The sequence below is a fragment of the Hyla sarda genome, unplaced genomic scaffold (genome assembly GCF_029499605.1).
Source record: "Hyla sarda isolate aHylSar1 unplaced genomic scaffold, aHylSar1.hap1 scaffold_434, whole genome shotgun sequence".
NCBI classification, from domain to species: domain Eukaryota; kingdom Metazoa; phylum Chordata; class Amphibia; order Anura; family Hylidae; genus Hyla; species Hyla sarda.
In genome coordinates, this window is record NW_026610448.1 from 167,846 (window position 1) to 189,285 (window position 21,440).

Consider the following 21,440-nt stretch of genomic DNA (forward strand, 5'->3'; position numbering starts at 1 on the left):
CGCTTCTTCTTCACCAATTCTCTTTTTGTCCAGTAGAAAGATAGTAAAAATCCTTCCTAAAAACAATCTTTTCAATTCCCTCGGAGAAATAACAACATTTTTAAAAACAAGCAAATTGCGTGAGTCCCATAAAACCTCTTTAAAAACAGAAAAAAGAATCCAATTAGTACGTGTATCTTCCTTTTTACTAAGATCTTGACCAATAAAAACTTTCTCAAAAGAAAAACTATTATATCCAGTGAGTTGGATTAAAAACCTCTTTAAAAACATAAAAAATTCTTTTGCATAAAAACAGTCCCAATAAAGGTGCACTAAGTCTTCTCTACCTCCACAACCCTCTCTTGGGCATCTGTCACTTATTCTCAAACCTCTTCCATTTAAAAAAGATCGGGTTGGGAGGCAGCCATGAAAGGACATCCAACTAACGTCTTTTTGTCTGTTTGATAGTCCAATAACTTTAAAAAACTTCCAAATCTTCACAGACTGAGCATTAGTGCAGAATGGTACTTCATATAATCTCTCATTTTTCCTTATTTCTTGTTCTATTTTCTTTTTATCAGGTTCACCTAAAGAGCTCAAACCAAATTGATCATTGAAAGACCTGAGGAGCACATAGAAGGTAGGTATCACATGTGCTATGGGTCTCCTCAAATCCCTCTCACACCAGCCCCATTTGGAAAACAACCATCCTGCAAGATATTTACTCATGTCTGCCGCCCTATTATTGCACTGTATCAATTTAAAAATTAAAAGAAAATAGTGCACCTTTAAAAACAGATCAATGTTTGGAAAGTTATATCCGCCCAAATTCATACTCTTCATCACTTCTTCTCTTCTCATTTTCTCCATCTTAGACCCCCAGAAGAACACAAAAAGCTTCCTTGTAACTCTCCTAGTCCATAACTTCCCTGGAGGAAGCACCATAGCCGTATACAAGAGAAGCGGTAGGATTACAGACTTAATGATAAGAACTTTCCCTTTAAGTGACAAGTTCCTTAACCTCCAGAAGGATAGCTTCTTCTCAATTTTACTGTCCAAAGTCTCATAACTTTTCTTTCCTTTGAGGTCTTTGTCAAATATCACTCCTAGCACTTCAATGTCTTCTTTTTCCTTAACACCATCCACTACTATATTCTCTTGGTTCCCAAAACTGCATAATTGGCACTTCCCCCAGTTCACATTCATCCCAGCCACACAACAAAAAATCCTCACATGCAAATTTACTCTGTTGAGATCTGCTTGGGATGTACAAGTAAAAACCACATCATCCATATAACTTAAAACCTTTAACTTACTACCATCACTACCTGGAATAAAAACACCACTCACACATTTATCTTTCTGCACATTCTTCAACAGGCCCTCTATAACGCATATAAACAGAATTGGGGAGAGTGGGCATCCCTGTCTGACTCCAGACAAGACATTAAAAGCAGGCCCCACATGCCCATTTACTAAAATCTGACTTGTCACCCCATGATAAAAACTCATAATAACAGATAATAACTTTTCTGGAATACCTAAGTGTTTTAAAGCAATGAACATAAAATCATGTGCAACCTTATCATAAGCCTTTTCGAAATCTATGGACTCAACAAACAGTGCATTCTTGTTAAAGTTACTGTAATAAATAGAGTCTCTTAAAAGCAATAAATTATCTGTTATTTTTCTTTTCGGTACTGCACAAACTTGGTATTCTCCCACAAGGTGGTCCACTACATCACTCAGTCTATTAGCCACAATCTTAGCAATTATCTTGTAGTCACAATTTAATAAAGTTATAGGTCTCCAATTTTTAAGATCTCTGCCATCACCTTTTTTATGAATTAATGTTATGACCCCTTTCTTCATAGATTCAGCTAAAACACCTGAGTTAAAAACATATTGCACCACCCGTGTAAACTCTTTACTTAAAATATTCCAGAACGCGGAATAAAACTCAGCGGGGAGACCATCACAGCCTGGTGTCTTCCCTTTGGCCATCTTATCCAGGGCCTGCTTGATCTCCCCTTCACTAACATCATCAATCAAAAAATCTACTTTTTCAACAGGAACATTATTCTCCAAAATATTACAATAATCATTCATCTCCGTCTCACTGGCTCTGCTCTTATTACTAAAGAGTGTCTCATAAAATCTGCCAATCTCCTTCACCATCTCCTCTCCAAAAACTTCCCCCGTAGGGGTAAAAACAGATTTAAAAACACCTTTAGCATCAAAACATTTTTTAAAGAAATACCGTGTACACTGCTCATTTTCTTCTAGGTGCTGCACTTTAGACTTATATACAATATTCCTTCCCTTTTCCAACAACCTTTTTTTCATCTCCCCCTTCACCTTAACAATCTCATCCTCCACCTCCACACCAACACGTTTAAACTTATAGAGAGTCTCTAACCGGGATACAAGCCTTTCATCACTCCTCCTCTTCTCTTGTGCTCTCTTTATGCAAAACATCTTAAAGAAATTAGAAAACTCTCCTTTAGCCCATTCCCACCACACTAAGACATTACTAAAATCAGGTTGTTTAGAAACACAGGATAAAAACACATGATTAAAACCAGCCATTACTTCCTCATCTTCCAATAGACTTACATTTAATTTCCAGAGCCCCCTCCCAAAATGAAGGGACTCTGTGACACTTATCTCAGCCGACACCATCTTGTGGTCTGAGAAAGTTGACATCATTTGATTGCACCGGACCACCTTAATCCCATCAGAGACCAGGATGTAATCGATCCGGGATTTACAGCGGCCACTATCTGATATGTACGTATATCTTTCATCAGTGCTAACCATCAGTCCAACATCAGTAAAATGCAAGTCTTGAATAATTTGATTTAAAACATTGGAAGTAATATCAGTTCTAACCTCAGCAGAGCTCTCACGATCATTGACGGATCTAATGCAGTTAAAATCGCCAACAATAATAGTATCTTCACGACCAGGGATAAAAAACTTAAGGGACTCTAAAAAAGACAAACGTGCTTGTTTTTCTGCTGGAGCATACACATTAAAAATTCTCATCCTCTGGCCCAAAACCTCAAAAATTAAAACCATACAACGACCAGGTACTAAAATTTGGCAATTTAAAACTTTAATGTCCCTGTTTCGCAATAAAATCCCCACACCTTCATTTTTGTTTTCTGCACATGTGGACCAGAAGGACTGCCCACACTTCCACTCATTTGCATAAGGTGCTGACTTTATTGCACACTCCTGTAAACATATCACATCACTTCTAACATTCTCAAGAATATCAAAAATTGCAGCTCTCCTAATTTCAGACTCAATACTTCTTACATTAATAGTTGTTACAACCAAAGTCATAATAACTAGGAAAAGAAAACCAAATGCTTTAAAATCCATCTTAACTTAGAAATTAACATTTTGGCCTTCAACTTTCCTATGTAAACTTGCAAAACAATCAGGCAACCCTATGTTAGAGTCCCTGTCTATTTCATTATCACTACCAAGAACAAGGGCTTCCTGATCCTCAGACCAGCTCCCTGTCTTACACCTTTTATTCACAACCTGCACATCCTCATCTTCCTCCTCCTCTTCTTCCTTACTGCGAGAAACTCTCTGACCAGGTGTTAGAGATCTCTGAGATGACCCAACAACTTCCATTCCCTCCTCCTCCCCCACAATTGGGTTTGGACATTCAATATCATCCATAGCCTCTTCACTAGAAAGAACATCACCATACACTGTCTCAATTTTCTCCACCACTTTCACTTTTTTTGCTTTTTTCTTTTTCACCAAGGTAAATTCACCTCCCACACCTGTCTCCTCACCAGTCACAGCAGTGGAAACACCCTCCTCCCCTGACCTCTCCTGAGTGCTAATGTGCTCCACTATCACAGAACTTTCCTCAGCCACCTGTGCCACATTAACACTCACACTCTCACCAACTCCAGGAACAAACCTCCCTCCCCCTTTTTCTCTTTGTTCTCCTCTATTCCCAGCTGCATCAGCATAACTTCTCTTCTTTTTGTACCACATATCACAGCCTCTTGCCAAATGTTCCTCACTTCCACAGATATCACATGTCTTCTTCTCTGTACAGATACTTGCTTCGTGACCAGTTTTCCCACAATTTCTGCAACATTCTCCTTTCTCAGGGCAATAATCCTGCACATGGCCATAGGCATGGCACTTTCTACAATATTGCAACTGGCCTTCATAAAAGCAGAAACCTCTCTCTCCTCCGATAGAAAACACCTGTGGTATGCTCTTCCTTCCATCTTGCATTCCTTCATCTTTTTTAAATTTTACAATAAACTTTCTCTTACAATTAAAGTACCCAAACTTGTTCTTAAGTCTTCCTATAAATTTCACTTCCTCGCAATACCGGAACAAAAAGTTTGTAACCATTTCATCAGAAACCTTAGGATTATACATGTGGACAATTACTACCTTTGTTGTATTCATAAATAACGGTTCCACTTTAATCTTCCTCATTATAGCAGGCTCACTTTTCCTCTTCATTTCTTCAAGATCCATATAGACTCTCTGGCAAATCTCAGAACCACAAAAAGTAATATCATAAATTCCTTGCCTAGGAAAATCCTGTATAGCCAATACATTCCATACCTGTAGGTAATCAAGCTTGCGAAGAATCTCCAAAACGATTTGGTCAAGTCCGATCGTCCCCCGGTGCTCGCCAGGAACGTAGATCCGCACCGTGTCCTCAAGTCCACGCGCCTTCTCGCTCATTTTTGCAGGTAAAACCCACGATCGCAGCTCAGCAACAATCCAGGGCCCCCCGTAAAGAGGGCCCCGATCACCACTCCTTTCAACCCAAACCACGCACAGAAATCCACACGTGATCTTAGCCAAAAGGCCGAGAAGCGATAACCGTGAAAGGGGCGGGCCCAACAAGGTCCCCTTCATGGGCACTATCACTGCTTGCTGTCAGGGAGGCTGCCAGACAATTTTCCATGCACACTCTGGGCTGGGGGGCAGTCAACCACCAGTACACACAGCAGAACCTAAACCCATACCATTATTGCTAAGCAGCAAGACAGGGGCCCATTGCACTCCCACGGGGCCTTTTTAAATGCAATCCATAACCCGGATTTGCCAGGAACCCTTCTTACTCCTCCTACTTGCATGTGACACTGGGCTTAGGATCTGCATAGGAAACACACACACAAGCACACACCTACCTTTGTTGCCTGCAGATGCCTCCTTGGCTGTCCCCAAACGGTATCAAACCAACACCCACGGGAAGCTGTAAGCATAGAGGACATGCCTGCACCCCATTGGACTTACCTGTGTGGGTTAAATCCGGGTTATTTGACAACCTATGGCGGTGATGGTTCTGCTCAGGCAGAGCAGTGCTGATGCTCCTCATAAAGCTGTCGCTGCTGTGAAGGTTCTAGGTGACATCACAATCCCTATGGTTACATACACAACAAAGCTGGGTTGTTGTTGTTTACACTCTGCAAGGCCTGTGGAAGTGAGTGACATCATAGCACTGTAGTTCTGAGGGTTCTAGATGGATGCAACAATCTCCTGTTGCTTCTATGAAGGCCATAATAGACGACATCACCAAACAGCTCCATAGTCACATACACAGCAAAGGAGAGATGTTGTTTACACCTAGTGATGTCAGTGGTATTGAGTGACATCACAGCACAGTGCTAAGGCTCCTGGGCCTGGACACAGCAGCGGCTGCAATATCTCAACGGAGAATACGTTTATATATATGTGTGTGTGTGCGCGTATATATATATATATATATATATATATATATATATATATATATATATTTCTCCGCCGAAATCACTTTTAAACCCATTTCCACCTTTTTTTCCCTTCTCTTCCTCTTACTTTTTTTTCACGTTTTTTTACGTTTTTCTCCTTTTCGCCTCTTTTCTGGGCGTATTATTCTTCTTTTTCTTCTTTTTTTTCGTCTAATGCATACCCCATCAGTGCAGCAATGCTTATTCAATACCGCCAGCAGATGGAGACACTGGGGGATAATTTTCTAAGGATTTATACTGATTTTTCCTGTCTGAATTTGTCGCACAGAAAGTTGCAGGCCAAATATGTGTGACATTTCTGCGACTTTAGCTTCTAGAGCATTTTTACAACATTATAAATAGGTGCTGAATACATAAAAAGCGACTGTTCAGCGACAGACAAGTCGCATCGGCTGAAAGTAGGCCAGAATGTCAGTCCATGTTGGAGCAGGTTTAGATACAGTCTAAAGCATAGATCTCAAAGTCTGTGCACAGAATTTAGCAAGGGCCTCGCACCTTCTGATGCATCAGGTAGGTGCACTATAGCATAGCCTAACCCTCTGTACTTTGGTCTATATTGATGCGGGACATAGACAGCCAGCTGATGACCAATCCATTAGTGCAATGGATGGCTGGAAGCATTTGTCTTTGCCTTTGCAATACCACAGAAGCAATGCATGGTCAATGTACAGCAATGACACACCTGTGTGAACAGCCAGGAGACCCCCCCATGTTATGTTACATAGTTACATAGTTAGTACGGTCGAAAAAAGACATATGTCCATCAAGTTCAACCAGGGAATTAAGGGGTAGGGGTGTGGCGCGATATTGGGGAAGGGATGAGATTTTATATTTCTTCATAAGCATTAATCTTATTTTGTCAATTAGGAACATTCAGCACCCACCCGCTATCAAGGCAGCTGCCTATCATGTCATGCCCTACCTGCACAGGTGTGCTGGCTACTCAAATGATCCAATTAAGGAGGCCATTTAGTCAGCAGCAGCAGAAGTCCTGTGCCTGGACGCTCCAACAGCGGCCAGACACAAGCAGAAGCAGCAGAAGCAGCAGCAGCAGCACCACCTTTTGTTTTTTGGCTGCAGCAGCAGCAGCAGCAGCAGCAAGGCCCACAGGGCTGGCTAGCTGGCTAGCCAGCAAGCAGGTAGCAATGAAAGTAGGAATCTTTCTTTTTAACCCTGTAAGGGGGTGGTGCACTGTACCCGAAGATACTGCCATATCGGGTCAATGCATAGGGCGACGGAAGCAAGCTTCGAAATCGGCCCCCGTTCTCAAAAATCCATTTAATATATGGTCCCCAGATAGGGGACGTATCAGATATTAAACTGATAAGAACAGATACTACACTTGATCTTAGCCAAAAGGCCGAGAAGCGATAACCGTGAAAGGGGTGGGCCCAACAAGGTCCCCTTCATGGGCACTATCACTGCTTGCTGTCAGGGAGGCTGCCAGACAATTTTCCATGCACACTCTGGGCTGGGGGGCAGTCAACCACCAGTACACACAGCAGAACCTAAACCCATACCATTATTGCTAAGCAGCAAGACAGGGGCCCATTGCACTCCCACGGGGCCTTTTTAAATGCAATCCATAACCCGGATTTGCCAGGAACCCTTCTTACTCCTCCTACTTGCATGTGACACTGGGCTTAGGATCTGCATAGGAAACACACACACAAGCACACACCTACCTTTGTTGCCTGCAGATGCCTCCTTGGCTGTCCCCAAACGGTATCAAACCAACACCCACGGGAAGCTGTAAGCATAGAGGACATGCCTGCACCCCATTGGACTTACCTGTGTGGGTTAAATCCGGGTTATTTGACAACCTATGGCGGTGATGGTTCTGCTCAGGCAGAGCAGTGCTGATGCTCCTCATAAAGCTGTCGCTGCTGTGAAGGTTCTAGGTGACATCACAATCCCTATGGTTACATACACAACAAAGCTGGGTTGTTGTTGTTTACACTCTGCAAGGCCTGTGGAAGTGAGTGACATCATAGCACTGTAGTTCTGAGGGTTCTAGATGGATGCAACAATCTCCTGTTGCTTCTATGAAGGCCATAATAGACGACATCACCAAACAGCTCCATAGTCACATACACAGCAAAGGAGAGATGTTGTTTACACCTAGTGATGTCAGTGGTATTGAGTGACATCACAGCACAGTGCTAAGGCTCCTGGGCCTGGACACAGCAGCGGCTGCAATATCTCAACGGAGAATACGTTTATATATATGTGTGTGTGTGCGCGTATATATATATATATATATATATATATATATATATATATATATATTTCTCCGCCGAAATCACTTTTAAACCCATTTCCACCTTTTTTTCCCTTCTCTTCCTCTTACTTTTTTTTCACGTTTTTTTACGTTTTTCTCCTTTTCGCCTCTTTTCTGGGCGTATTATTCTTCTTTTTCTTCTTTTTTTTCGTCTAATGCATACCCCATCAGTGCAGCAATGCTTATTCAATACCGCCAGCAGATGGAGACACTGGGGGATAATTTTCTAAGGATTTATACTGATTTTTCCTGTCTGAATTTGTCGCACAGAAAGTTGCAGGCCAAATATGTGTGACATTTCTGCGACTTTAGCTTCTAGAGCATTTTTACAACATTATACATAGGTGCTGAATACATAAAAAGCGACTGTTCAGCGACAGACAAGTCGCATCGGCTGAAAGTAGGCCAGAATGTCAGTCCATGTTGGAGCAGGTTTAGATACAGTCTAAAGCATAGATCTCAAAGTCTGTGCACAGAATTTAGCAAGGGCCTCGCACCTTCTGATGCATCAGGTAGGTGCACTATAGCATAGCCTAACCCTCTGTACTTTGGTCTATATTGATGCGGGACATAGACAGCCAGCTGATGACCAATCCATTAGTGCAATGGATGGCTGGAAGCATTTGTCTTTGCCTTTGCAATACCACAGAAGCAATGCATGGTCAATGTACAGCAATGACACACCTGTGTGAACAGCCAGGAGACCCCCCCATGTTATGTTACATAGTTACATAGTTAGTACGGTCGAAAAAAGACATATGTCCATCAAGTTCAACCAGGGAATTAAGGGGTAGGGGTGTGGCGCGATATTGGGGAAGGGATGAGATTTTATATTTCTTCATAAGCATTAATCTTATTTTGTCAATTAGGAACATTCAGCACCCACCCGCTATCAAGGCAGCTGCCTATCATGTCATGCCCTACCTGCACAGGTGTGCTGGCTACTCAAATGATCCAATTAAGGAGGCCATTTAGTCAGCAGCAGCAGAAGTCCTGTGCCTGGACGCTCCAACAGCGGCCAGACACAAGCAGAAGCAGCAGAAGCAGCAGCAGCAGCACCACCTTTTGTTTTTTGGCTGCAGCAGCAGCAGCAGCAGCAGCAAGGCCCACAGGGCTGGCTAGCTGGCTAGCCAGCAAGCAGGTAGCAATGAAAGTAGGAATCTTTCTTTTTAACCCTGTAAGGGGGTGGTGCACTGTACCCGAAGATACTGCCATATCGGGTCAATGCATAGGGCGACGGAAGCAAGCTTCGAAATCGGCCCCCGTTCTCAAAAATCCATTTAATATATGGTCCCCAGATAGGGGACGTATCAGATATTAAACTGATAAGAACAGATACTACACTTGATCTTAGCCAAAAGGCCGAGAAGCGATAACCGTGAAAGGGGCGGGCCCAACAAGGTCCCCTTCATGGGCACTATCACTGCTTGCTGTCAGGGAGGCTGCCAGACAATTTTCCATGCACACTCTGGGCTGGGGGGCAGTCAACCACCAGTACACACAGCAGAACCTAAACCCATACCATTATTGCTAAGCAGCAAGACAGGGGCCCATTGCACTCCCACGGGGCCTTTTTAAATGCAATCCATAACCCGGATTTGCCAGGAACCCTTCTTACTCCTCCTACTTGCATGTGACACTGGGCTTAGGATCTGCATAGGAAACACACACACAAGCACACACCTACCTTTGTTGCCTGCAGATGCCTCCTTGGCTGTCCCCAAACGGTATCAAACCAACACCCACGGGAAGCTGTAAGCATAGAGGACATGCCTGCACCCCATTGGACTTACCTGTGTGGGTTAAATCCGGGTTATTTGACAACCTATGGCGGTGATGGTTCTGCTCAGGCAGAGCAGTGCTGATGCTCCTCATAAAGCTGTCGCTGCTGTGAAGGTTCTAGGTGACATCACAATCCCTATGGTTACATACACAACAAAGCTGGGTTGTTGTTGTTTACACTCTGCAAGGCCTGTGGAAGTGAGTGACATCATAGCACTGTAGTTCTGAGGGTTCTAGATGGATGCAACAATCTCCTGTTGCTTCTATGAAGGCCATAATAGACGACATCACCAAACAGCTCCATAGTCACATACACAGCAAAGGAGAGATGTTGTTTACACCTAGTGATGTCAGTGGTATTGAGTGACATCACAGCACAGTGCTAAGGCTCCTGGGCCTGGACACAGCAGCGGCTGCAATATCTCAACGGAGAATACGTTTATATATATGTGTGTGTGTGCGCGTATATATATATATATATATATATATATATATATATATATATATATATATTTCTCCGCCGAAATCACTTTTAAACCCATTTCCACCTTTTTTTCCCTTCTCTTCCTCTTACTTTTTTTTCACGTTTTTTTACGTTTTTCTCCTTTTCGCCTCTTTTCTGGGCGTATTATTCTTCTTTTTCTTCTTTTTTTTCGTCTAATGCATACCCCATCAGTGCAGCAATGCTTATTCAATACCGCCAGCAGATGGAGACACTGGGGGATAATTTTCTAAGGATTTATACTGATTTTTCCTGTCTGAATTTGTCGCACAGAAAGTTGCAGGCCAAATATGTGTGACATTTCTGCGACTTTAGCTTCTAGAGCATTTTTACAACATTATACATAGGTGCTGAATACATAAAAAGCGACTGTTCAGCGACAGACAAGTCGCATCGGCTGAAAGTAGGCCAGAATGTCAGTCCATGTTGGAGCAGGTTTAGATACAGTCTAAAGCATAGATCTCAAAGTCTGTGCACAGAATTTAGCAAGGGCCTGGCACCTTCTGATGCATCAGGTAGGTGCACTATAGCATAGCCTAACCCTCTGTACTTTGGTCTATATTGATGCGGGACATAGACAGCCAGCTGATGACCAATCCATTAGTGCAATGGATGGCTGGAAGCATTTGTCTTTGCCTTTGCAATACCACAGAAGCAATGCATGGTCAATGTACAGCAATGACACACCTGTGTGAACAGCCAGGAGACCCCCCCATGTTATGTTACATAGTTACATAGTTAGTACGGTCGAAAAAAGACATATGTCCATCAAGTTCAACCAGGGAATTAAGGGGTAGGGGTGTGGCGCGATATTGGGGAAGGGATGAGATTTTATATTTCTTCATAAGCATTAATCTTATTTTGTCAATTAGGAACATTCAGCACCCACCCGCTATCAAGGCAGCTGCCTATCATGTCATGCCCTACCTGCACAGGTGTGCTGGCTACTCAAATGATCCAATTAAGGAGGCCATTTAGTCAGCAGCAGCAGAAGTCCTGTGCCTGGACGCTCCAACAGCGGCCAGACACAAGCAGAAGCAGCAGAAGCAGCAGCAGCAGCACCACCTTTTGTTTTTTGGCTGCAGCAGCAGCAGCAGCAGCAGCAGCAAGGCCCACAGGGCTGGCTAGCTGGCTAGCCAGCAAGCAGGTAGCAATGAAAGTAGGAATCTTTCTTTTTAACCCTGTAAGGGGGTGGTGCACTGTACCCGAAGATACTGCCATATCGGGTCAATGCATAGGGCGACGGAAGCAAGCTTCGAAATCGGCCCCCGTTCTCAAAAATCCATTTAATATATGGTCCCCAGATAGGGGACGTATCAGATATTAAACTGATAAGAACAGATACTACACTTGATCTTAGCCAAAAGGCCGAGAAGCGATAACCGTGAAAGGGGCGGGCCCAACAAGGTCCCCTTCATGGGCACTATCACTGCTTGCTGTCAGGGAGGCTGCCAGACAATTTTCCATGCACACTCTGGGCTGGGGGGCAGTCAACCACCAGTACACACAGCAGAACCTAAACCCATACCATTATTGCTAAGCAGCAAGACAGGGGCCCATTGCACTCCCACGGGGCCTTTTTAAATGCAATCCATAACCCGGATTTGCCAGGAACCCTTCTTACTCCTCCTACTTGCATGTGACACTGGGCTTAGGATCTGCATAGGAAACACACACACAAGCACACACCTACCTTTGTTGCCTGCAGATGCCTCCTTGGCTGTCCCCAAACGGTATCAAACCAACACCCACGGGAAGCTGTAAGCATAGAGGACATGCCTGCACCCCATTGGACTTACCTGTGTGGGTTAAATCCGGGTTATTTGACAACCTATGGCGGTGATGGTTCTGCTCAGGCAGAGCAGTGCTGATGCTCCTCATAAAGCTGTCGCTGCTGTGAAGGTTCTAGGTGACATCACAATCCCTATGGTTACATACACAACAAAGCTGGGTTGTTGTTGTTTACACTCTGCAAGGCCTGTGGAAGTGAGTGACATCATAGCACTGTAGTTCTGAGGGTTCTAGATGGATGCAACAATCTCCTGTTGCTTCTATGAAGGCCATAATAGACGACATCACCAAACAGCTCCATAGTCACATACACAGCAAAGGAGAGATGTTGTTTACACCTAGTGATGTCAGTGGTATTGAGTGACATCACAGCACAGTGCTAAGGCTCCTGGGCCTGGACACAGCAGCGGCTGCAATATCTCAACGGAGAATACGTTTATATATATGTGTGTGTGTGCGCGTATATATATATATATATATATATATATATATATATATATATATTTCTCCGCCGAAATCACTTTTAAACCCATTTCCACCTTTTTTTCCCTTCTCTTCCTCTTACTTTTTTTTCACGTTTTTTTACGTTTTTCTCCTTTTCGCCTCTTTTCTGGGCGTATTATTCTTCTTTTTCTTCTTTTTTTTCGTCTAATGCATACCCCATCAGTGCAGCAATGCTTATTCAATACCGCCAGCAGATGGAGACACTGGGGGATAATTTTCTAAGGATTTATACTGATTTTTCCTGTCTGAATTTGTCGCACAGAAAGTTGCAGGCCAAATATGTGTGACATTTCTGCGACTTTAGCTTCTAGAGCATTTTTACAACATTATACATAGGTGCTGAATACATAAAAAGCGACTGTTCAGCGACAGACAAGTCGCATCGGCTGAAAGTAGGCCAGAATGTCAGTCCATGTTGGAGCAGGTTTAGATACAGTCTAAAGCATAGATCTCAAAGTCTGTGCACAGAATTTAGCAAGGGCCTCGCACCTTCTGATGCATCAGGTAGGTGCACTATAGCATAGCCTAACCCTCTGTACTTTGGTCTATATTGATGCGGGACATAGACAGCCAGCTGATGACCAATCCATTAGTGCAATGGATGGCTGGAAGCATTTGTCTTTGCCTTTGCAATACCACAGAAGCAATGCATGGTCAATGTACAGCAATGACACACCTGTGTGAACAGCCAGGAGACCCCCCCATGTTATGTTACATAGTTACATAGTTAGTACGGTCGAAAAAAGACATATGTCCATCAAGTTCAACCAGGGAATTAAGGGGTAGGGGTGTGGCGCGATATTGGGGAAGGGATGAGATTTTATATTTCTTCATAAGCATTAATCTTATTTTGTCAATTAGGAACATTCAGCACCCACCCGCTATCAAGGCAGCTGCCTATCATGTCATGCCCTACCTGCACAGGTGTGCTGGCTACTCAAATGATCCAATTAAGGAGGCCATTTAGTCAGCAGCAGCAGAAGTCCTGTGCCTGGACGCTCCAACAGCGGCCAGACACAAGCAGAAGCAGCAGAAGCAGCAGCAGCAGCACCACCTTTTGTTTTTTGGCTGCAGCAGCAGCAGCAGCAGCAGCAGCAAGGCCCACAGGGCTGGCTAGCTGGCTAGCCAGCAAGCAGGTAGCAATGAAAGTAGGAATCTTTCTTTTTAACCCTGTAAGGGGGTGGTGCACTGTACCCGAAGATACTGCCATATCGGGTCAATGCATAGGGCGACGGAAGCAAGCTTCGAAATCGGCCCCCGTTCTCAAAAATCCATTTAATATATGGTCCCCAGATAGGGGACGTATCAGATATTAAACTGATAAGAACAGATTTTTTTTTTTTTTTTTTTTTTTTTTTTAAACCCTCAGATAAGGGATGAAAGTACTCAAAACAATACTTTCAAAACTGGCATTACAAACTTTCTGTAACACACAACCCTCTCATCATCGGGAACTTTATTTATAATCAAAAACAGACAAAATTACAAGTACATGAAAAACATCAAGATAAATCAACAGAATGAATCCATTTTTTCGTTTTCCAAATACCCTCCGCATCAATCCCACCCCTCCTAGCATCCCACAAATAACACAAATAAAGCTTTCCTAACACCATCCTCACACTATTATTTACACTTATTTCCTTTCTCAAAAACAAATAAACATTCCGAACATCCCATAAGACTTCTTTAATACACGACAACAATAACCACAACACTCTTTCATTCTGACCACCACTCACACATAATCCAAACATCATCATTTCATAATACAAAAATTCCACACCTGTTAATTCCTTGCACAAAGGCCCAAGTTTTCTCACAACCTCACGAGCATACTTACAATTCCAAAAAAGATGAATAACACTTTCAAAACCATTACAATTCTCCCTAGGACACACATCACATCTCACCAAACCCCTTGCTTTCTGAAACTCTCTCACTGGCAACACCCCATGCAAACTTTGCCATACAATCTCCTTTTGCTTATTAGACATACCATCCATCCTCACTTTCTTCCAAACTTTTTCCACATCCGCTCCTCTCACAGAATTAATATTACATACAACCTCTTTACTCTCAATCATTTTCATCACCAAACGTTTATTCTTCAAAACACTCACCTCTTCTTCTATCAACTCAAATTTCTCCAAAAACCTCACAACCCACTCATACCATTTAGGAACCTCAAAAGCAATAGGCCTATTCAAATCCCTCTCACACCACTTCAACCTGACAAAAAATCTACCAGCCAGAAATCTTGTCATACAGGACACCTTTCTATCACTCCCAATAATAGCTAAAATAAAAACTAAAATATTCACTCCAAAGTACACCTCCAAATTTGGAAAACTCATACCACCCTTCTTCCAATTTTTCACCACTATTTCTCTCCTCAACCTCTCAACTTTAGAACCCCAAAAAAAGACAAACAGAACCCTGTTCAAGCTCCTCAAACCCATATAATGGGGAGGAAAAATCATAGCAACATACAGAAAAATTGGTAACACAACACTTTTAATAACTACAATCTTCCCAATGAAGGAAAGACTTCTCAAACTCCAATAATTTAGACGCAACTCCACCTTCTTTTTCGCCTCCTCCCAACTCTCTTTCCCATCCAAATCGTCACTAAACTTAATCCCCAACACTTTAATAGACCCCTCCACAACATTCACCCCAACATCTCTACTTAATCTACTCTCACCAAAACACTTACATTCACTCTTTAACCAATTAACCTTAAAAGCAGATGCACCACAAAAAATAGACACTAAAAGTTTCACCCTCCTCACAGCGGACTCAGAATCACACAGGACACATACATCATCCATATAAGCATTAACTTTAAACTCCCTTCCATCACTACCAGGAATGCGTACACCTCTCACTATCTTATCCCTCCTAATCATACATACCAGAGGCTCAATAGCACATATAAATGCCACTGGTGATAAAGGACACCCCTGCCTAACCCCTGAGAACACATTCACTCTTCTCCCCACACATCCATTAACAAGCATCCTACTATATATTTTATCATACAAACTCCTAACTCTCCACACAAAGTCACTCGGAAAACCCATACGCAACAACACCCTGAACAAGAAACTATGAGACAGCCTATCATACGCTTTTTCAAAATCTAATGACAACAAACACACATCTTGCTTCCTACTCTTACAATCCCACAAACAATCTCTCAACAAACACAAACTCTCCTGTATACGACGTCCAGGCACAGCACAAAACTGATCATCACCCACCACGCTTTCAACAACATCTCTCATCCGATTGGCAATAATTTTCGCATAGATCTTATAATCACAATTAAGTAATGTAATTGGACGCCAATTCTTTAAACTTTTTAAATCCCCTTTTTTCGGAATCAGCACAACCACACCCCCACGCATACTCTCCGCAACCTCCATATTCTCCCACATAAACTGACACACTTCAACTACATCCTTCCCCACCACATTCCATAACAACCGATAAAATTCCACAGGCAAACCATCCTCACCTGGAGTCTTATTTGCTGACATTTTCTGCACTACATCCCAAACTTCCTCACTTGATATACCACGCATAACAAAAGCCTGCTCAGCCTCTCCAAGTTTCCTTTCCAACACACTCAATACCTCATTCTCCAAATTCTCATCCCTCCACTTCTCTCCATACAATTCTTCATAAAAAACTGCAACTTCCTCACTCACACCATCACCAGACACAACACTACCATCCTCTTTCACAATCACATCAATAACCGGCTTTTTTGAAAAAACTTTTTTGAAAAAATAACGTGAACATTTTTCATCATGTTCCCTCTTATCTAATTTAGCTCTATACATAATACTCCTCCCTTTCTCCAACACAAACTCATTAATGTCCCTTTTAACACTCACAATTTCATTCTGAACATCCACACCACAGTCTCTCAATCTATACAAAAAGGATAGACGGGCATTTAACTTAACATATTGTTCCCTCTTAATAGCAGCAATTTTATAACCAAAAGACCTAAAAAAGGATTTTGTTTTCTTTTTAACCCATTCCCACCACAAAATAATGTTATCAAACTCACTTTTCCTTTCACGCCATTTTTTATATATGCATTCATACTGGTCTCTCACATCCACACTATCTAAATGTTTAATATTCATCTTCCACAAACCTCTCCCATACACAGCATTCTGACCCACATCAATCTCACACAGCAAAGACTCATGGTCCGAATAACAAACAGACCTCTGTCTGTAACTTAATGCATTAACATTCTCAGACAAAAAACAATAATCTAACTTAGAGTGAACATTCCCCCTATCTGCATGATAAGTGCATAAATTAGGACTAACTTTGCATAAATCCTGAATATCTTTAAACCTAAAATCTGAAACTAACTCAAATAATTTTCTTCCTGATATATCAAATGCTTTCTTACATAAGTCCACATTCATATCTCCAACTAAAATAATAGGTATTTTACCTTGAACATAAAATTTTAATTTCTCAAACAAATTTTTTCTTTCATTTTTGCATGCAGAAGCATACACATTTATAACACGAAACATAATACCTTTATAACATAAATTAACAGAAATACACCTACCAGGCTCAATAACTAAATAACTTTCAACAGAAATTTCAGGTGATTTAATTAAAACACCCACACCATCATTCTTATTCACTGAACTCCCAGACCACACACACCGACCATACACCCATTCATCCTGACTTACTGCGAACTCAATACCACATTCCTGCAAACAGAAAATTGAAGCATTCTCTTGTGCTAAAAAACTTAAAATAGCAGCTCTCCTAGCCTTATTTTTAAATACTCTCACATTTTGAGAACAAATAATAATGCTCATAACTATATACAAACACAAAGCAGGTATAACATAACCATTAGAAAATAGGTGATTCACTACCTGATATCATTTGCATATCAAGTCCCGGCAAACCTATTGAGAACACATAGTAAAACACAAAGCAGGTATAACAAAGTCATTAGAAAACAGGTGCTTCACCACCTGATAACATTTCATATCAAGTCCCGGCATATCTATTCACCACTTTCAGCAGTCTCCATAATGTCCGTTTCCAGCACTTCAAATGTGTTCCTGGTTTCTGGCGCCAAATTCGTACTCTCCTCACCACGTCTTTTTTTGGCGGACTTCCCACCATGCACCAGCTTGAAGCCATCATTATTTTCATCCTGGACATTATGTTTCCCACCACCCTCCCTGTTACACAAACTAGTCTCTCCAGAGGACTGAAACTCCTCTATGTTAGCAGGATCAGAGGGATGAACAGATTCAGCTGTGTGAACAGGGCTCTGCACTCCCTCAATCACCTCCTCCAGCTTCCTAAAGGCATCAGCCACAGCAACTTGTACATCCACAGGTTTCTGAGGAATAACTTTCAGTTTTTGAGGGGCCAACTTCCTCACAATTTCCGCCCCTCTTGCAGCACTTGCATAGCTTGGTCTTTTTGTACCAGGACAGTCTTTATAAACATGCCCTTCCTCACGGCACAGGTCACATTTTTTTGTGTTGGGGCAACTCCCCGCATGGTGACCAGTACCATTACAGTTCCGGCACACCTGTCCCTTAAGGCAGCTCTCTTTCACGTGGCCAAAAGAAAAACAATTGCGGCAATAATAAGGCTGTCCAGCATAGGATAAATATCCCCTATGTCCAGCAACTGAAAAACTAGCTGGGGGATGTTTAAAGCCACCAACACAACTGGGATCCACTTTCAGTTTCACAACAAATTTATATTTGCAATTAAAGATTCCCAGTACATTGGTCTGTTTTTCACCTCCACGCACAGAGTCACAATATTGGCGCAGAAAACTTTCAATTATAGCCACATCCGTGAAAGGGTTATAAACATGCACAAGGACAGTTTTTTCTTGAAACCCAAACAAAGGAGTAATCTTCACTCCCTCCATCATGGGGTCCTTGCTGAAATTTCTCAAACGTTCATAAACATCAAGGCACCTACCTTCCTGCTCAAAGGTGACCTCATAAGAACCCTTGCGAGGAGCCTCATTAACGCTGAATATTTCTGACTTGTCCACTCCAAGCTTCAGCATGATGATGTCCCGAACCAGGTAAACAACATTGTTCTTCACAGCACTTCCGGGATCCACCTCCAAACGAATGGTATTCTTCAGACCAGCCATCTCTCCAGGCAGAACTGTCGGCACGAAACCACAGAAAGAGAATCCCTTCCAGCAAACTGGGTAAACCCAGAGATCGCACCCTCAGGCGAGACCAAGGCAACTGCACTTGATCTTAGCCAAAAGGCCGAGAAGCGATAACCGTGAAAGGGGCGGGCCCAACAAGGTCCCCTTCATGGGCACTATCACTGCTTGCTGTCAGGGAGGCTGCCAGACAATTTTCCATGCACACTCTGGGCTGGGGGGCAGTCAACCACCAGTACACACAGCAGAACCTAAACCCATACCATTATTGCTAAGCAGCAAGACAGGGGCCCATTGCACTCCCACGGGGCCTTTTTAAATGCAATCCATAACCCGGATTTGCCAGGAACCCTTCTTACTCCTCCTACTTGCATGTGACACTGGGCTTAGGATCTGCATAGGAAACACACACACAAGCACACACCTACCTTTGTTGCCTGCAGATGCCTCCTTGGCTGTCCCCAAACGGTATCAAACCAACACCCACGGGAAGCTGTAAGCATAGAGGACATGCCTGCACCCCATTGGACTTACCTGTGTGGGTTAAATCCGGGTTATTTGACAACCTATGGCGGTGATGGTTCTGCTCAGGCAGAGCAGTGCTGATGCTCCTCATAAAGCTGTCGCTGCTGTGAAGGTTCTAGGTGACATCACAATCCCTATGGTTACATACACAACAAAGCTGGGTTGTTGTTGTTTACACTCTGCAAGGCCTGTGGAAGTGAGTGACATCATAGCACTGTAGTTCTGAGGGTTCTAGATGGATGCAACAATCTCCTGTTGCTTCTATGAAGGCCATAATAGACGACATCACCAAACAGCTCCATAGTCACATACACAGCAAAGGAGAGATGTTGTTTACACCTAGTGATGTCAGTGGTATTGAGTGACATCACAGCACAGTGCTAAGGCTCCTGGGCCTGGACACAGCAGCGGCTGCAATATCTCAACGGAGAATACGTTTATATATATGTGTGTGTGTGCGCGTATATATATATATATATATATATATATATATATATTTCTCCGCCGAAATCACTTTTAAACCCATTTCCACCTTTTTTTCCCTTCTCTTCCTCTTACTTTTTTTTCACGTTTTTTTACGTTTTTCTCCTTTTCGCCTCTTTTCTGGGCGTATTATTCTTCTTTTTCTTCTTTTTTTTCGTCTAATGCATACCCCATCAGTGCAGCAATGCTTATTCAATACCGCCAGCAGATGGAGACACTGGGGGATAATTTTCTAAGGATTTATACTGATTTTTCCTGTCTGAATTTGTCGCACAGAAAGTTGCAGGCCAAATATGTGTGACATTTCTGCGACTTTAGCTTCTAGAGCATTTTTACAACATTATACATAGGTGCTGAATACATAAAAAGCGACTGTTCAGCGACAGACAAGTCGCATCGGCTGAAAGTAGGCCAGAATGTCAGTCCATGTTGGAGCAGGTTTAGATACAGTCTAAAGCATAGATCTCAAAGTCTGTGCACAGAATTTAGCAAGGGCCTCGCACCTTCTGATGCATCAGGTAGGTGCACTATAGCATAGCCTAACCCTCTGTACTTTGGTCTATATTGATGCGGGACATAGACAGCCAGCTGATGACCAATCCATTAGTGCAATGGATGGCTGGAAGCATTTGTCTTTGCCTTTGCAATACCACAGAAGCAATGCATGGTCAATGTACAGCAATGACACACCTGTGTGAACAGCCAGGAGACCCCCCCATGTTATGTTACATAGTTACATAGTTAGTACGGTCGAAAAAAGACATATGTCCATCAAGTTCAACCAGGGAATTAAGGGGTAGGGGTGTGGCGCGATATTGGGGAAGGGATGAGATTTTATATTTCTTCATAAGCATTAATCTTATTTTGTCAATTAGGAACATTCAGCACCCACCCGCTATCAAGGCAGCTGCCTATCATGTCATGCCCTACCTGCACAGGTGTGCTGGCTACTCAAATGATCCAATTAAGGAGGCCATTTAGTCAGCAGCAGCAGAAGTCCTGTGCCTGGACGCTCCAACAGCGGCCAGACACAAGCAGAAGCAGCAGAAGCAGCAGCAGCAGCAGCACCACCTTTTGTTTTTTGGCTGCAGCAGCAGCAGCAGCAGCAGCAAGGCCCACAGGGCTGGCTAGCTGGCTAGCCAGCAAGCAGGTAGCAATGAAAGTAGGAATCTTTCTTTTTAACCCTGTAAGGGGGTGGTGCACTGTACCCGAAGATACTGCCATATCGGGTCAATGCATAGGGCGACGGAAGCAAGCTTCGAAATCGGCCCCCGTTCTCAAAAATCCATTTAATATATGGTCCCCAGATAGGGGACGTATCAGATATTAAACTGATAAGAACAGATTTTTTTTTTTTTTTTTTACATTTTTATTGAAAAAACTCAAAAACTTAAATACATCACAAAAAATGTTTACAATACATCAAATACTGTTTTCCATAAATGTAAATTCCACATAGCTAATGCTTTTTTCTGCCCATATCTCTTTTTATCAATTAAATAGTACAAGTAAACTTCACTGTATATCATCTTCAAACATTCTTTTTCACAAATAAAATCTCTTTTGAAGACAAGGATATTACGAACTTTC

The 21,440-nt window shown here is 42.6% G+C and overlaps 5 non-coding genes across 5 annotated transcripts; all 5 read right to left on the reverse strand.

Moving 5' to 3' along the window:
* Nucleotides 1–6,952: 6,952 nt before the first annotated feature.
* LOC130334524 (U2 spliceosomal RNA) lies at nucleotides 6,953–7,143 on the reverse strand. Its single transcript, XR_008876319.1, has one exon. It is a non-coding gene; the product is annotated as a U2 spliceosomal RNA (small nuclear RNA).
* Nucleotides 7,144–9,235: 2,092 nt separating this feature from the next.
* LOC130334525 (U2 spliceosomal RNA) lies at nucleotides 9,236–9,426 on the reverse strand. Its single transcript, XR_008876320.1, has one exon. It is a non-coding gene; the product is annotated as a U2 spliceosomal RNA (small nuclear RNA).
* Nucleotides 9,427–11,525: 2,099 nt separating this feature from the next.
* On the reverse strand, nucleotides 11,526–11,716 carry LOC130334527 (U2 spliceosomal RNA). The gene has a single exon (XR_008876321.1). It is a non-coding gene; the product is annotated as a U2 spliceosomal RNA (small nuclear RNA).
* A 2,093-nt stretch (nucleotides 11,717–13,809) lies between these two features.
* On the reverse strand, nucleotides 13,810–14,009 carry LOC130334469 (U2 spliceosomal RNA). Its single transcript, XR_008876274.1, has one exon. It is a non-coding gene; the product is annotated as a U2 spliceosomal RNA (small nuclear RNA).
* Nucleotides 14,010–21,042: 7,033 nt separating this feature from the next.
* Nucleotides 21,043–21,235, reverse strand: LOC130334473 (U2 spliceosomal RNA). The gene has a single exon (XR_008876276.1). It is a non-coding gene; the product is annotated as a U2 spliceosomal RNA (small nuclear RNA).
* Between the last annotated feature and the right edge of the window lie 205 nt (nucleotides 21,236–21,440).